Raw genomic sequence first — 18,019 nt, 5'->3', positions numbered from 1 at the left:
TGACGTGGTGCTCTCTGAGCTCCACGTGCTCGCAGGCGACGGGCACTCGGACATCGACAGCAGCGACACCACAGGCGACGGCGGCAGCATCATCACCTGCCTGGGTAGCGCCATCCTATCCTGCTCCCTCGTGAGGCGCGGTGACAGTGACGGTGACGGGGCAACAAGGGAAGGGCAGGCAAGAACACCCCATCCATTTTCATGTCACTCCTGGCTCCTGTCACATACGCGTAACACCGCGGATCAAGATCCCATATTCGTGCCCCGATTCAGACCCGTCCGCGTTTGGCGGTCCGGTGCGCTTCCTTAGGAGGCCGCTCGTTTGACGGTGTATCGTCGTCGCCACCAGCGCGGCCCCAAGCCACCCCCCGCCATAGCCGTATTGCTCCTCGCCGTCGCCGTCGCCGTCGCCAGGCTGACGCCCACGTTCGCTTAGCCGACGCTAACGGCTGCCCAAACGTCACAGTCGTCCTCGGGCCCGCACTATTCCCGGTGTATGGGTGCTTTGCAGCGGACGCGCTTCTATCTGAAGAAAACTGCGAGGATACTTGAGGAGGGCAAGGGGAGGGAGCAACTTGAAGGAGGGAGGGACTCGAGCTCTGGAAGGAGTCAAAGACAAGGAACCTATCTTGTCAGATTTGGATATCATTACGCAACACGGCAACAGGGCGAACACCCCGTCACCCGGAGTCTATACAAGATTATATTTGGAAATACTGCACATTCGAACTGCACCTCCGCAAAATACTCATGCTGGGGATGTATGGATGGGGTATCGATACAGCTGTATCAATACCGGATCAATACAGATTAATACGGGAGGGTCACATGCACCGTATCAATTGTATCAATTGAAATTATAACTGGAAAGGCCACTAGAATGTCTGGGCAGCTTCAATTAGAGCTTGTGCAATGAGATTCTAAGTACTTATTTGCTGCAGGGCATGAGTGAGCTTACAGCACATCAATTCAAATGACGGGTGTCATGAGTGTGACTTCATTTGACGACGCAAAACACGAAGTCACACTGAATGATATACTTAATGACAACATTTTGTCCACTTTACACATACTTATCACTCACTACCTTATCTATTAAGCTAGCTGACACTGAAATAATCCATTCACAAAAGAGTGCAAAAGAAACAATGGGTTGTGGTGAAGTTGAATGCCAGAGGTTGGATATAAATACTGCACTTTTCAATTTGACATGGCACCTCCTGAATTGGAAGACTGCCAATGTGTGACGTGATTGCGGATCACTGTCAAATTCTTTTTACTTCTTCCTTATAGCCCCACCCCAGACTCGCTGCCCTCCAGACGCACTCGCAATGGCGCTGGTTTGCTCCCCCGAGGATCAGGCACTCATCGACGGCCTCTCCCACAAAACCCGGACGCGTTTCCTTCACTTTGTAAGGTCATTCCCATGCTTGTTCATGACATCTGACCTGCCATTTCCAGGCATTCAGTCCCGAGTTTCTGGCGCAGAACCACCAGCTTTTCATTGACAATGACGATGGCTGAATCAATGCCAGTATCTTACGGACTGCTTGATGAATTCCATGCCCAGAGGTACGAACACGAAGTTGCGATAGTCAAATTTTGAGCTCCGATGACGAGCTCGAGTAGTTATATTCGCCATCATCTCTACTGATCACTGCCACAGGGCGATATGGTTGTGTGCAGCCGACACACCTCCGCAGATCGCCTCCATCGGTCCACACCACTACCACCCGGTGTCACACCAAACCTGATTGAGCACCTCATTCAGGGCCAGCCGCTGGCAGACGGTAATGCTGCTGATACTTCACCATGTACTGGGATTGTGTCGCCCCACACTGGGACAAAACTCAAGAAATGTCGTAAGTCTGGCTCGATTCCCTGTCCTTCGTGTGCCATCTGACTTCAGCGTCAGGACATCCTCACATCGTGAATAGGAGTCCAGTAGCAGAATCAAGAATAATCAAACAGCCGTGCTTGACGAAACTCACCTACTACGTTCCGATCGACACTAGTATCTGCAAAATGCTGCTCTTCTTCCCAAAATTAGTCCCCCGCGGCCATCTTCGTGCACCACCCCTTCGTCTTAGTTACGGACCCAAGGGTTTCTATCGCCAAGTCGTGCAGACTGCAAGAGTGGTGAATGCAACTGTAAATACCGTCGATAACTGTACGTGACAGCCGATTGCAGGATTCAATGCTGATAGCTCTTCAGCGAGTGCGATGAAGCTCCTATCGGGGAATAGAACACCTAGTGATATTGCACCTGCCCTCGACAACGCACGGCTGAAATGGGAGATCTGTTGGGAAGGGGGCCGGCCCGGGCCCACGTGACGGTCTCCTGCCAGTCTGACGAGTGTGGGGAAGATGGTTCAACCCCCCATACCGGGTGGTTGGCAACCAGACAGAGGAGGTGGTGCCTCTGCAATAGGAAGCAGGGTAGGGACAACTCGGGGCAACTCGGGACGCCCCGCTGTCACATCGGGTGACGGCGGCGTCACAGGATACGCGTAGTCGCCTAGAGTGTCCTACCCCTGCTCAAGGGAACAAGTCTGTAGTCAAAGAGTGCTGCCTAGGAGAGGCCCTATCAGTGCCCAAAGCATAGGGCAAGACATAGCCTTAGCCAGTCGAAGAAGTCGTTCGGGGCGGGGCGTGACGTCACGCGGTCACGCCAGGCGGTTCAGGGGGTCGCGGGGCCCTGCAGCAGGGACTGCGGGCCTGAGACCCCTGGCGCTTGAGGAGGTTTGCCAGTTCAAGGGTGACTCATCTCCTAAGCTGGAGGAGTGAGCTGCTGGGGCTTCCGGAGGCCGCGCAACGGCCCGGTGTGACGCGTGACATGCGGGCCCCATCGGGCCCGCACCCTCCCATTGCCCCGTACCAGGGGAACCCGCGGTTTGAGGCCAGAGAGCAAGCAGGAAGTGACTAGGACAAGGAGTGAACATAAGAGACAAGAGGTCAATGAGGCAAGCGAGCCTGGAGCGTCAGGGGTTGCCTGGACACCCCTTGCATGGGGATTCGTCGCAGCAACCCCGCTTGAAGGGACCAGGCTGGAGTAGGGTTCAAGGAAAGAGACTTCAATGCTAAACCTAAGGTACAGGAGTAATACTCTGGTCTTTATATACTGTGGGCGCTAGGGGCCGATCGGGCCCGCTGAGGGTCGATCAGAATGGAGCAGGGGATGTCTCTGGTCGTCCCTGGTCGCTCCGCTAGGAGCCCAGGGACCATTCCTCTGGAAAGGAGCCATGCCAATGTCGACACTAAGGAGTGTTTGACAATGCAACAGTAAGGAGCTCCCTCCTGGGTCCTGTGGTTGTCTAGGGCCGATTGGGCCCGCTGTCAAGGGCGTCCGGCGGCGCATCATGATCCCTGATAGCGGGTCATGATGGCTTGATGGCTGACTAAAGCGCGATCTGTGATTATGTCCCTTCTCTGGGATATTAGTGTTGTTGCTCAGTGCTTTGAGCTTGTAGATTATGAGGGCTTGTCAAGCCCTAGGGCTTTGAGGGTGGTGAGGGCCCGATGGGCCGTATAGGGCCCGTCGGCCCGACCCGAACCCTGACAGACACCATGCGGCACAATGGACCTGATAACTCACGGTGGGGACTGGGACACACAGGTATCCTTATACCGGTTATGAATTGCTCCAGACTTGAAAAGTTTCAAGCAATTGCATTTGACTTGGAACAGTCATAGTATCACGTGAAAACTCATGCTAGCAGACCATGGGGATCTTTGAGCTGTTACATACCCAGTTGATATTTTACTTGTTATGAATCTCATATGTCAAACTTAGCATACAAAATTTCCCCCTCCCTATGTCACACTGGTTTTGCAAATTTGGCATTCCAACAGGGTAATTTTGTGACTTCTTTTAGTATTTCTGGTGCTAAGAATTTCCTGATAAGATTCTATGAATTGAGTTTTATTTTATGAATAGCATTCTTGCAATTTAAATTGAGTAAAATATTGAAGTTTTGATGTGTTTGAATGTTCTGGCAGCTTTACTTATGCTGACTGATTCTCTACTGACTCACTTGGAATATATTAGAATAATGTACAACTAGTAGATAAACCCAATGGATAGTCAGTGTATGGCATTGCTTGCCTTGATACACAGATCCCTTACAGGAGTGTAATTGCAAACTATTCTTGCTCACTTCGATCCCATCACATCTCAGATCAGTGGAAATTTTAACATAAAATAGGACTATATAGTGCTGGACCATGATCATACTGTAGTCAAATGGTGATCTGACTATGGTCAGAAATTGACACTTTGGGATAAATTTTTGGAGTCAGAATTTGATCATGAGGTAACATCACAGAGCAACCTCAGACCTCAGAGCTGACAGCTCAAACCTCAATCTTGCACTGCAACCTCAATGCACAAAGCACACTCCTGAAATACAAGCATCACAAACCTCAAAATCTCATGAATATACCTCATTCCTTAGCTCAACAAGCACTGAATGCAAGCTCATATTTTCCAATGAAAAAAAAGGTCATACATATTACAGTCCCGCCCTACGGTGGTCCCTGAAAACCGCCACGAAGGAGGCTCCTTCGTCCTCTCATGGTAGCGGTTTGCCCATCCTGTGGCGAAATTGCCCCGCCCTCGTTGTGTGTGCAGGTCCTTTTGATGACAGGGTAGCCCGAGCATAGAGCTGGGGGTACTAGATGCTACGCCAGAAGTCAGCCGCGAATATGAGCCAAGACGAGTGAAAACGCGCAAGTTTCCTCGTCTCTCCCCGTCCAGCTGCCGCGCCACGACCTTTGATTGCGGGTTGTGATACGACGGACATGCCGCGGGCTGTGAGTGTGTCGCACTGCAAGCGGACTTGGAGGGAGGGAGGCGGATGGCAATGGCGGTGATGGTGAAGGGAAGAGGGGAAGACGACCCATCTGATCCGCATCGTCACCAGGACCTGACGATGCGACGCTCTCCGTTGTTGACCCGTTGTTTCTCGCCACCACTGATTCCGTGTCGGGGGGAATGGAAAGACAATTGAAGAGGCGGCGGCGTTACGTCACAGGCACGTCTTCCTCCTCTCGCGCCTTGTAACAACATACTACTGGTATGGGGAGCTCGACAAGATACACGGACTGCGCCTCACAAGATGGTCGCTATCGAGCTAGCTCGCGTCTGCATTCAATCTTCACAAACGCCGAAAACTTCTACGAGTTTCTAGTCTCCTTCTCAAGATCTCACGAGCGACGAGTCAAGCTGTCTATTCCTCATATTTGTCCACCACCCACAATCAAGATTCCACGTCGAAATGACTTGTACCTAGTCACTCTGCCCCCACTTGTGGGTCCAACGGAAGTGCCACACGCGGCCCGAAGGACTATAAAAGCAGACAGCATATTCCGTCTTTCCTCACCCACCGCTGAGTCGGAGTCATGTCGACGAGTTCTCCCCAGAGCAATACATGGAGTCAGAGGTCCTCAGCTGGGAGAAGGCCTGCTGCCGCGAGCCATCTTAGGCCTGTTCCGAGTCCCCAGGCAAGCATTGAGGAGGCTCCTGGTGGCGTTACTCGTGGAGCTCAGGCTGCTCAGCAGCTTTTATCACCCTTGGGTGCGACGGGTCCTCAACAATCTGGGACCCTGGCCGATCTCTCTCGGTTTACAAGCCCTCCGCTCAACGGTCAGCCGGCCACTGTGACCCCTAGCGGGCTCAATCAATACTACACATATCCACTCCCCAACGACTTCAACAACCCCGGACAATCGGGGGTGTTGTCGCCGTTATATTCACAGCTAGAGGGCGCTATCCGCAATTACACGTTTCCGATTGGGTCTGCTGCAACGCATGAGCCTGAGCACTCGGTTGACGCTGATGTCTCTACTACTGCAATTCATGATCAGACTACCAGCGACGGCGACAACATCCATCGATATCCTCCGTGGACAACGCCGCCATACCGATCCGAGTCGCCGCATTCGCTGTCTGCTGAGTCCCTACTAGAACTTGAACGCAACTACTCAAGTTTGGGTCTCGTCTTAGGCTCGCCATCCGCTCACCGCCAAGAACACGCGATGGCGACGTCGACCACCGATAGGACCACTACTAGCCGTGACTCGCCAAGTTCCAACTCTGACTCGGACTCGGACTCGGAATCTCAGCCACTGCAAACTTGGCCACTTCATCGTCGGCTCTCAACTTCAGCGGTACATGATACGTCGCAGCTTGAAATTGTTGAGCGCGGAGGGAGTCCGGGACGAGACTGCGTCGGAGCGGTCAATGCCAAATGTATTTGGTAGCTACAATACATACCTGCGTCGGAGCGGTCAATGCCAAAGAGCAGTGACCGTCACGACGCAGGGCTTATACTACGCGGTGTGACAGGACGTGGATTATTGCTCTCAACACTCCCCCTCGATAAGACACGTCTGTCATCGCAATCCTAGCATGTGGACAGCCTTTTGCAGTTTTTCGCGGCCGAGAGCTTTGGTTAATCCATCAGCGACCATGTCGAGTGTGCTGCAGTGCTTGATGCCGATGAGCTTGGCTGCAACGACGTCGCGGAGCCAGTAGAAGCGTAGATCCAAATGCTTCACGCGTCCATGATGATCTGGGTTTTTTGCAACGGATATGGCGGATTGGTTGTCGATGAACAAAGTTGATGTTTTAGTTTGATTGTACCCAAGCTCTTTGAGTAGATTTTGCAACCAGAGTATTTCTTGTCCTGCTGAGACAGCCGCCACGTACTCCGCTTCGGTCGTCGATAGTGTTACAAAGGGTTGAAGCTTGCTTGACCAGCTAATAGCTCCGCCGCCCATCATTACCACGTATGCAGATGTCGATCGTCCATTGTCGGGGTTCCCGCCATGATCTGCGTCGCTGTACGTCGTGAAGAGCTCCCCCTCTTTATCAAATGTCCCGCCGAAGGTTAGCTTGTGGTCAATTGTTCCTTTGAGGTAGCGTAGCACGCGTTTCAACGCCTGCCAATGGATCCACCCAGGGTTATGCGAGAATCGGGACAGGACACCAACGGCGTGAGCTATGTCGGGACGAGTGGCGACAGCGAGATATGCAACGGCGCCGAGGATTTGTAGATAAGGGATAGTTTTCATCCGCTTCTGGTCTTCGGGCGATGTTGGGCAATCATCGACAGTGAGCCTAGTCTTTGCATCCATTGGCGTGGTGACTGAGTTGCAGCCTGACATCCCCGCTCGTTCGAGGATGTCACGAACGTACTGGTCCTGGGACATTGAGATGGTGCGGTTCTCCCGATCACGCTCGATTTTTACGCCCAGAAGCCAACTCGATGGTCCCAAGTCGCGCAGTTTGAAGTGTTGACTGAGCTTGTCAATAAATTCACGCGCTTCAGCGGTTGACTTGGCGGCGATGGTCATGTCGTCGATGAACACGGGGACAATAATTCTCGTGCTTGATTTGTCAGTTGTGTAGACCCAGACACTGTGCTCGCAGCGAACCCGTGTGAAGCCCAGGGAAGTGAGGACTTCGTGAAGCTTGAGATGCCATTGGTGGCCGGCTTGCTTAAGCCCATAGAGTGACTTCAACAACTTGAGCGCTTGACCAGGTGGAATATATGTCGAGCCCTCCGGCAATTGCATGTAAACATCTTCGGAGATGTCGCTGTAAAGATATGCAGATGATATGTCAACGCTCCAGAGTTCCAGGTCCTCGATGGCGGCAAGGGCAAGAATCATTCGAAGAGTGGCCCATTTTGGTGTTGGGGCGAACGTCTCGGAGAAATCGAAGCCAGGGCGTTGTGAGTATCCCTTTGCGACCAATCGGGCTTTGAAGCGCTCGATGGTTCCGTCGCCGTTCAGCTTGATGCGAAAGACCCATCGGTTTCCAATGGCTTTTCGTCCCTTGGGCAACTCGACCATCTCAAACACACCCATCTCGATTAGTGACTCCAGTTCACGGAGCGCTGCAGCATGCCATTTTTCGGCTTCTTCTTTTGGCAACTTCATGGCCTCCTCATACGTTCCGGGGCCAGCGAGGGTGGTCGATAGCGCCTTTTGTTGCGCCCTCTCGTAGGCAATTTCCAGCGCTTCCCGAATCGTTATGTAAGTCGCCGTAGTGTTTGTCGCTCGAGCGTTTTCGTCCCAGTGACCTTGGTAGTTCCATGGTGCTTTCTGGTTTTGCTGGTTGTTACGAGTTCGTTGTCCTCGCCCAAGTCCTGGGGGCATTTGGTAGAGTCCTTCTTTTCCTGATGCTTGGAACTCTTGTGGTGCAAGTCTTCGTGGGAGTGGAGGAGGAAGACGTGTGTCTGATTCGGATTGATCAGATTCCGAATCTGAGTTGAAGCGAGATGGTAGATCGCTCATTGGCGAAAGCGGCGGAGAGCGAATATCGGGGAGCAGGGGAGAATTCACCAATGATGGTGTCGCTGGTGTGCTGGGATTGGTTGGTGTCCCTGGGGGCGTTGGATATGCTTTGGTAAGGCGCTCCATGTCGCTGAAGTCAGGCGCTCCCCCTCGACGTGGAGCGTCATCAACAGGGTCGGTTTCTATTGAAGGGCTTGTGGTTGTTGGAGGGCTGTGCTCAGTGTGAGACAGGTATGGCTGCGGTGGCTGTAGTGCATTTGGGTTTTCGAGTGGCCAGTGATTTCCGGGTAGGACACGTTCGTCGAATTTCGCATGTGATGAAATTATTGTTCGTTTTCGCTTGGTGTCCCAGAATAGCCAAGCCTTCGAGTTTGCGGGATACCCAATAAACACCATGAGTTGTGTCTTTGATTGAAATGACTTCCGCTTCTTCTTCGGTATAAGGACATATGCGAGGCAACCGAAAACGCGCAGATGACCGACATCTGGCGTCCGCTGGAACCAGCCTATGTACGGCGACTTCGTTAATGAATTTTCGGTTGGGAGGCGGTTTGTGGCATAGTTGATAGTGGAGACTGCGTATATCCAGAAGCTGAGCGGAAGTTTGGCTTCATGAAGCAATGCTGTTGAGCCTTCTTCCAGTGTGCGATTTGCGCGCTCGGCGACACCATTTTGGTGCGGCTCCCCTGGTTCCGTTTCCCTCGGGGTTATTCCATGGGCAGCTAGTTTGCGTTTGAAGGCAGCGCCAATGTATTCCCCCTCCGTCGTTTTGGAGGAAGGCTATTTTATACTCTGGGTGTTGAGCTTCGGCAAGGGCTTTGAAGTCCCAGAATCTGTCCTCCATGTCGCTTTTCCGCTTGAGGAAGTAGACCGCACGTAGCTCCGTGTAGTCGTCGATGAATGTAACCCAGTATTGGTAGCCTTCACGACTTGTTACTGGAAGCGGGCCATTCAAGTCGGAGTGGATGATTTCCAGCGGTCGGGTGGCTCGTGTGCGAGGGCTGCGCGAGACGTGTCGGTGTTGCTTCCCGGCAATGCAGGGCTCGCATATCGGATCGGCTTTCTGGTCGTCCTTTATTATAGCGCCGTTTACAGTCCCATTTGTGATAGCGTCGCGGACACGATTGATGCTGACATGTGCAAAACGACGATGCCAGAGTGTTTCGTCTTCAGGCAGTGTGCTTCTCTGTGTGGCGTAATTACTGTTGGCGCTTTGGGCGTCTGAGTTGTTGGTGGCGGCTACGAGGGTTGTGCCGACAAGGATGGCCTCGTTGTTTTGTGTGTATTCTGCCGTCAGCGTAAGGCTTCCGCATTTGAAACGTAGCCCTGTCGAGTCTCCTTCGAATGTGCAATTCCGTTGTCGTACCAGGAAGAGTGCCGAGAATAGGTTGCAGCATAATGCTGGTACGTGCAGTACTTCGGTAATTTCGACTTCCATGCCATTTTGTAGCTGGAGGATGATGCTCCCAGTGCCTTCGGAATACACTACGGAGCCGTTGGCAAGTCGTACGGGAATGCAGCATGGTTTATACTTGATGAAGTATTCGCGCCGGTGGGACATGTGTCGTGTGGCGCCAGTGTCGACAATCCAGGGCAAGTTCGTGGCGTTAGAGACAAGTTTGCTGGTAGCAGAACTTGCATATTCCATTGGTCCGTTAGTGGGGCAATGTTTTGTGGTTTGCCTGGCAAGCTGCGCTATGACAGCGCGTGGCCGAATCGTGAGCAACGGGCGCGTCCAGGAGCTTCCATGCTCGGGGCCCATAACCTGTTGAGCGCGGAGGGAGTCCGGGACGAGACTGCGTCGGAGCGGTCAATGCCAAAGAGCAGTGACCGTCACGACGCAGGGCTTATACTACGCGGTGTGACAGGACGTGGATTATTGCTCTCAACAGAAATATGGGGAATAAACTCCAGGCATGTATCTTCATCTGTTGTGCACTGGCATCTTCCGTCTGCTCACCGTATTCTCTGGACAGTACTAGCACGCTTGTGCAGGGAAGGCCTCCGCGGGACTTCAACCAGTGGCCCGGACCATATTTCCGTCCAATCGCCGACAGGATACCAACGTAGGCAGGCATCTTCAATTCATGTCTCGTGTTTGCTGACTATTACCCCTTGGGGTACTGTAGTCCTTATCTGGTCCAAGCTACCGTAACGCCGGCGCGTCGCCTGGTAGAGGCAAGACCACCGGTATATACTACTGGTAGTAATTACTACCCAGTGCCATACAACGGAGTTTTTGGACCTGGAACTGCAACGGGTGCCGCCAGCCATGTCAGACATATTCCGCCACAGGATACATCGGCATACTTTGCTGGTGGTGGCGGGCAAGGATGGCACGTTCAAACGGTGCCGGGGCCGCTGCCCCCCGGCCATCTTGTGCATAACTATATGCCTACTCAGGGTGCTTCGTCTGTTTATGCTCCTCCGAAGGAGCTTCGCACAGCAAACCCATGGAAAGATTGGCCCGTTTCTTACAGTGCAAGGCCGGCCTGGAATGACCCGTCTGTATACGGCCCGGATCGTGAATACAGATATCAACCCGGGCCCATATTTTGGGTCGGCCATGATCCAACGCAGGAAGGAAGGCGGAAACGGTCTTGGAACTTGGACTCACTGATACGTTGGTTCAGGCGGAAAAACGAAGAGCCTCTCGGGCAGGGTGTAGTTATCTTCCGCTCGTACACAAGGTGAGCATGATCCAATAACATACGTGGTGCTTGTATCTAGAGGAGAATATACAACGGCTTTGCAATTGAATGCGTGTGTGTACCATGACTAGTATATTTGGCGAGTATCGAAACAGAGTCGTGATCATAAGTGAGGAATTATAAGTGCCTTGGTAAGTAACGACACAGTTGATATAATGGATGCCTCGCAAAACTCTCTTTCGATGGCGTCGAAGCCCCATAGCACATCGCTGCCACATGTGTACCACTCTATCTATCATCGTTCCCAACCATCATGACACAGAGAGAGCCGACAACACCTGCGCGTAATGCGAGCGAGAGCAGTAGAGGCGGAAGAAAGCGAGAGAGGAAGGATACCGTGACGAGAAGCATCGATGGTGTATTTCTGCCACGCTCAAGACACTCCTCTGGTAGATATGTAAATCCAAAGTCTGAGCGACAACTACGGTGCAGGCGACTCGGATGGCGAGGGGAGGGGCCAGAGAATGCTGGACTATGTGCTTGGAAGTGACGCTATGCGGCACTTGATGTAAGCCGGTTGTGGATATCGTCGTCGTCGAAAACGGTGTCAACGACAACCTTCCCGCTCTAACGGCGCCGAGAAAGAATTGGGTGGCTCGATATATTTCTTCTGCGCCACGAGATACGGTTCATAGAGAAGTAGGTGCCGCAAGGCAACACCACAAACTCTTGTTCTGTCTGTGCGATGGACGTGACAGTAAGCCCGAAAAATGAGACAAAAAAGTGCCGAGGAGCGAGCTCCGACTGTGAAAAGGCTGAAGCGATCGCAGATGGAGCTTTTGTAGATGGGGATATGCAGGAAGATGTCGCAGAAGGGTTGTATGATGTCGTACATAGGTCCATTAGAGAGAAGTCGAGCGATCGCCGAGTATTCTTGTCGTTCCTCTGAAAACGGGTCGTGCGCCAGGGGTGGTCAGACACACGCGAGAGTGTGAGAGGCTCCATGGAGTCAGGAATCACCGTGTTGGTGGACACACTAACGTTGGATGCGTTTGCGGCGACTACCATGTCGGTGCCAACGCCTTCGCGTTATACCTGCTTAGAATAGAAATAAGCACATATTTTAGTCAATCCGCGGACGAAGGACGCACCAGCATTATGACCATGGTCTTTCTCCCGTCTATTGCCCGCTTACGAGACATGTCGAGAACGGCAACTTGAATGACTGGCAGACAGAGATGAGCACATGCTAGTCGAGACCGAGAAAGAATACGCACAACGCAACGCGTCAGTCTCCGTCGTCCGACGAAGGTCGTCTCCTCTCTCAATCAGAATGTCTGAATGTTTTCGGATTTGAGGTCGGTTGTTCGTCAAGCAGTCGTCGCAGGACACGGAGGTTGTCGTTGCCAGCAGCCGTCCAAGTCGACAGCTACCGGAGCTTTCGAGTCCGTGGGTCGAGTGGTTTGGGGCAGTTACGCCACGAGGAGGAATCAGAGAACTTCTGGGCAGAAACAAGGTCAAGAAAAGCGAGCAATACACAAACACGCTTTGACACACCAAGATAGCCAGCCAATTTCTCAAGCCGCCCGACACAGTACGAGGCAGAAAGTGAGGCCGAGGAAAAGCCTGAGGCCGGTCAGCGGGACTCCGTGGGGCTGGTGGTCAAGCGCACCAAGGTGCAGAGCCGACAACACGGAAGTACGGTGAGAGGAGATAATGTTGTTCAGTTGGCTAAACGGCGCTTGGTGCTCGAGGCGTTAATGATTTCAGGGAGTGGGGTCGCGCCACGCGTAAGCGGTTACCGAGTTTGGAGGCGGTGAAGATGGCGCTCAGGCTTTCGCCACTGGTGATGGCCGGGAGAGTGTAGTGTCTTGCAGATAGAGACCCGTTGGGGAGAATGGGAATTGTGGGGAAGAATGCGAGTGTCGTGTTCATTTGGAGGCTGAGAACAACGGCGGAATTTAATGCAGTATAGAACGCTGCCCACAATGATTTTCGGGTAGCTAGCGCTTCACGTCTGCAGCCGGAAAACAAAATGAGAATTGTGCGTGTTATGATTAGCCCAATCGGACACACCACGATATCCTTCTTCCGCTGGGCTTCACTAGCAAGCGAAATGACCACTGTCAGCTGGAAGACAGAATACAGTAAGCAGGACCGCTCACAGCCGGAACAGAAGACATACGCCAGAACCTTTCAAACAGCATTCCTCCATGAAACCGCATCCTCGACTCCACCGCTCTCCGCTCCCTTCCTTCACTTCTCGATTAAGTTGTCGCTGGGTATTCGTGTCGACGCAGGTGGTCCCCGTCGTGGCTAGTGAGCAGCCTGAAACAAGCGAGGACGAGCGGCGGAAAGCTCTGGAATGGGATGTATTCGAAGGCTTGGCCATGGTGGTAGGCGTAAGGAGTTCTGTCGACACGACCCGTCAGGAAATGTGAAGGCACCAAGAAAGCGGTTCGGCGCACCGAGAGGGTCCACTCCTTACTATCCAGCCATATCCACCTCTTCTATGCGTCCGCGCATGGCGATGGTAGAGGTAGCGCCCACCCGCATGCGACAAAAGCGAAGATTGTCGTCCTGCTGAAGGAAGCACCGTCAACGTCAATCACACCATGCGGATGGTCGTACAGCTCACCAAGCAGCTCCTTCTTGCGCCGTGGGCAGTTGACATGAGGGAAGGGCGGAGGAGGATGGTTTACGGAGGGCGGCAAGCGAGTGGAGCAACAGAAGAAGGGACGACGGGCCGGTCACGCCGCGTCACCCATCCGAGTCAATCCTTCTCTCGTCTTGACAACCACTCGCCTCAGCACTGTGGCCTACGCAGCTCGACGGCACGATTACGACACAATATACTGCTGGTGCAAGCTATATGCCTTCACCGATTTGTAGCCTGCAAGGCCCGAGCCGCCGAGCGCGAATTCTCAGGCTAAGATTCTCGGGGCGAGAGAACTAGTACCGCGCGACATACACGCAACACAACGGATATCTTGGCAACATTTCGTCTCAGCTTCTCCCTCTGCAACCTCCCTGTGCAACCTCCGAAAAGCACCCAGGACCAGTACCGAAACGCTGCGCAAGTAGTTTCGTGGCGCTCCGAGTTGTGCCGGGAGTTCTCTCGCGCTGGGTGCTAGTATGCCAGACAGGTTCACTACTGTGCGTTGCGCAACTCTGCACCCACTTGCAGACCCTGACGGTATCTTTTCCCAGTCCAGGCCGCAATTCCTTCCTCACGCATTTATTTGGATCCAATGACCACGAATACTTATGCCTATGGGACTGTGTGGCCCAACTCCCCGCTTGAACGTCTTTCATCTCTTTCTGGCTTGTCTGGCGACATCCGCCCCCGATTCGCTCTCGCAACCCGATTGGGATACGGGATAGCGATTGGCACGGTCGAGGGGTGTTTCGCATGTGGATGCTCGGATCTTTAGGCTCGTAGAATCGCTACTAATGCCGCTGACGGTGCGTAGACCTTGTCTTTCCCCTTATATCGCACTGACAATCTTCTTTTCCAGTTCCGTTACCATCCTTACCCGGCAACAACGCTGCACAAGCAGTCCTGGAGAGCCTGAAGCCCTTGTAACCGGCCACAATTCCAGTGCCCCTCGCACAGTCGCACTCGACACGAACGACACCATTGGCCAAGTTACCGACAAGCGGCAATCTCACCCCCGAACACCAGCTTACACGCTCCCCAGCCCTCCTTGCTCTTCTCCGTTAGTGCCATTCCCTCCCACATCAACTCCTTCGCTATCCGGTTGAGGCATTTGCGTCCCGGAGAAGATAGTCTAGGGCAGCGACAACACCGCCTAAAGCCGTAACGAGTGGTCTGTCATCTCCTGTGCGGGCGGCCCCGCTTTCTGAAGGGTTCTCCTCGAGGAACAGTTGTCGAGGCTGTTCTTGAGACGACCGTCGTCTCGAGTGGGTGCAGCAGGTGGTCTTGACCTGGCTCGAGTTGAGCGGGTGCCGGAGCGGATGTTGCTGTCGATACGGGGCGCTCTTGACTTGCTATACTCTTTTCGTCCACCTGATACTCCTCGCTACAAATGCACCGATTGGACAAGCAGTGATAGGAATGTATCATATGTACTAGTAACGACGCGGAAAGGAGGGTGAAAGTTATCATGTTGTGAAAGCAGGTCTGAAGATAAACCCCCCTTACAATACACCTATCGAGCAGATTGTATAACCCAAATATAGAAAGCATGTTATCGACAAGCAGCGATAAAAAAATATATACATACTGGATTCCAGAAGTATAATCATGAAGTATAATATCTTCTCCACGCGACCTAGCACCACCCGTCAAGGACACTCAACAGGCAAGGAAGGACGGAGGAGAAGAATCCCAGCCCCCGTGTCTCGCCAAACAGCATCGTCTTGTTGAGCGCTCGCCCGACCGTCGGCACAGTGCGCAGACGCTGTCCCTCCTCCAATCGGCTCAAAACTTTCTCCCGAGCTCCCCACCACTTGTCCGCCTCCCCAGATGACCTCCGCCAATGCATATGTCGCCTTTCGACAAAGAATCGCCACCCCTGCCTCCCATACGGCTGCCAGACAAAACGCGCTCGACAGCAGCCATCCCCCTCGAATGGCGGCGTAGAAAGAAATGAGTAGGAGGGGACAGGTATGGGGCACAGCGAGATACACTCGATAGACCGCCAGCTGCCGCCTTCTGCGAGATATATTGCCGTCTTTCGGTCGGCGGGCGATCACGTGACTTGCCATTTTGGGAAGTCGACACCGATTTCATGGGGAGGGTGCACGCGTGGGCGGGGAGGAGTCCGGACGGGGGAGGAATAAGAGAGGAGCAGGAAGTTATAGTCAAGGTGTGTGTGCGCAGTTGAGGAAGCTGGGATGGTCCACAAGCTTGACCCCGTGCTGTTCTCTCTCTCCAGGTCGGTCAACAGACAAGCTCGGAAATTCAGCCTATGAGCACAAGCATAGTCGTTTGTCCGCCGATGCGGGGATGACATCGCAGCAATAGATGGAGATTTGGGCAGCCGTATATGCTATTTGCTCCCCGACGATGAAACGCTTCCTCGATTTGACAGAAGGAAAAGATGGTGTAGGAGCGTGGAGGTGTACCACGCAACTAGATAGGCTCGCTGGAGCGGTATCTGCTGCGTTGGGCAATATATGTGGTTTTCGAAGGGGTGACGCCGCCACAAGCAGAAGGAAAGCACGGAATCCGACCGCGGGCTGGTCAAGCAGAGGCGTTGGGAAGGTTGCCAGCCTTAACGGCGAGCATTACTTGCGTGTCGGGGAGGTTGTGCTGCCTGCAGACAGGACAGCGCGAACGCCGAAAGTCGATGTAGTGTTTGTCAGGTCGTGCCTCTTTGCGGAGTTGTTGCGTGAGCCAGAATGGGAGGGTTTGGCGGATCTGTTTGCGTTTGGAGTGCGCGAGAAGCTTGGCGGTGGCGATAGATATGACGAGGAACAAGAAAATTGGCAGGTGAGAAGCGGGACTTTGGAGGAGAAGGTCAAAACCAGGGTGTCAACAGTCAGATAGAGACACGCACATGGGTTCCTGAGCACACAGACGTGGATCGTCCAAAACTCTCCGCTCTGGCAGAAGCAGGCTTCCCTCGCCATCGTCTCCACACCGACATGTGGGGTTAGCCACGCCGATATCGACTATGGCGCTGAATGCGGGGAGCCAGGCGCAGTCGAATACGCTCCCAAAAGCCAGTGTGGAGGTGCTGGGCATGTTCGTGAGCTCGAATACCTCGTTGACGAGGAAAATAAAGACACACGCACCTTTCACGCCCACCAGCGCTCCCAAACTCTACCCGCCTGCCTCCTCCAACGATGTATTACGTTTGGCGCCGCCTGTTGCGGGTAGACCCCTAGCCGCGGCTATAGTCATCGCAGGCGATGGAGTCGGCCATGGTTGTCGTGGTGGAAGTGGAAAGGAAGATCGGTGTGGTCACATGTTCGGGCCGATCTCTGTCTTCCGCGACGATGACGGCTGAGAAATACTGCTTCCCCTCCCGTTTCGCCAACCAATCTTTCTCAAGCTTTCTCAAGCGGGCGCGATGGGCTAATACTGTGGCTGCTACCTACTCGCACGCGCGCGCGTCACGAATACTCTGCTTGACTCACCGACTCTGGATCCTGTTGGCACCAAAACGCGCCGGAGAGCCGCCAACAGAACGCTTCGCAGCCCTGCCCCAAACGTCTCCCGTAGCTGCTTCATCGGTACGCCCTCCTGTGTGCAAAGCTTTGCATCCTCAACGCGCCAGGGCCGCCAACACAACGGTTCCGCCATTCAACGTGTCTTATGAATGCACTGGGCGGTCCGACCGCCACCCCGCCATCCACATCGTCGAGTGGCATCTTGATATTCTGAAGTACTATCGACGGCATAACCCAGCCTGCGATCTACGTTGTAGCGCCGTCCTCCTCCTCCAGACGACCGTCATCACCACTGTCTCCTGGAACTTCGGTTCGTCCCCTGGCCGTTTGCCGACCCCAAGCTAGAGGAGAAGGTAATTCCAATCTGTTCATCCAGAACACGTCTGCTTACCTTGCATAGGCCTTCGTCCTCCACTCGAACCCGATTTCATTCGTAAGCCTTCAAGGTAATGTCGTAGTCGTTTTTTGGCCTTTGACTTGTACTTACTGACCGAGAACACTCGCGCTGGACAGCGGGCCTTCCGCGCTCCTGCCCCAAAATCAGCTCCACATTCTAGATCTGGCTGTTGAACGCTGACCTTATCACAGCCCCGTTCTCGCGTTGTTTCTTCCCTATACGACCGTCATAGGCATCGTTCCTGGTTCCTTCGCCAAACCCAAGCTGGAGGAGGAGTTAGGTCCCATCAGTTCATTCGAAAACACGTCTGCTTACTTTGCATAGGCTTCGTTTCCCGAATCGCCTCCCGGGCCACTATTGTTCGCAGACCTTCAAGCAAGCCAAGTTAGTACTCGTTCTCAGCCCTTGACTTGTGCTCACCGGCCAGCCGCGCTCGCTTGTCCGAGCCTTCTGATCTCGCAGACTCAAATCCACGACCCCACTCATCCACGTCTGTTCCCTCCGCATACCTTTTCCCTCCTCCGAGTCG

The sequence above is a fragment of the Mycena indigotica genome (assembly GCF_014461135.1).
Source record: "Mycena indigotica strain 171206Taipei chromosome Unknown Mind.scaff0010, whole genome shotgun sequence".
NCBI lineage: Eukaryota > Fungi > Basidiomycota > Agaricomycetes > Agaricales > Mycenaceae > Mycena > Mycena indigotica.
This window is presented reverse-complemented; position numbering follows the sequence as displayed.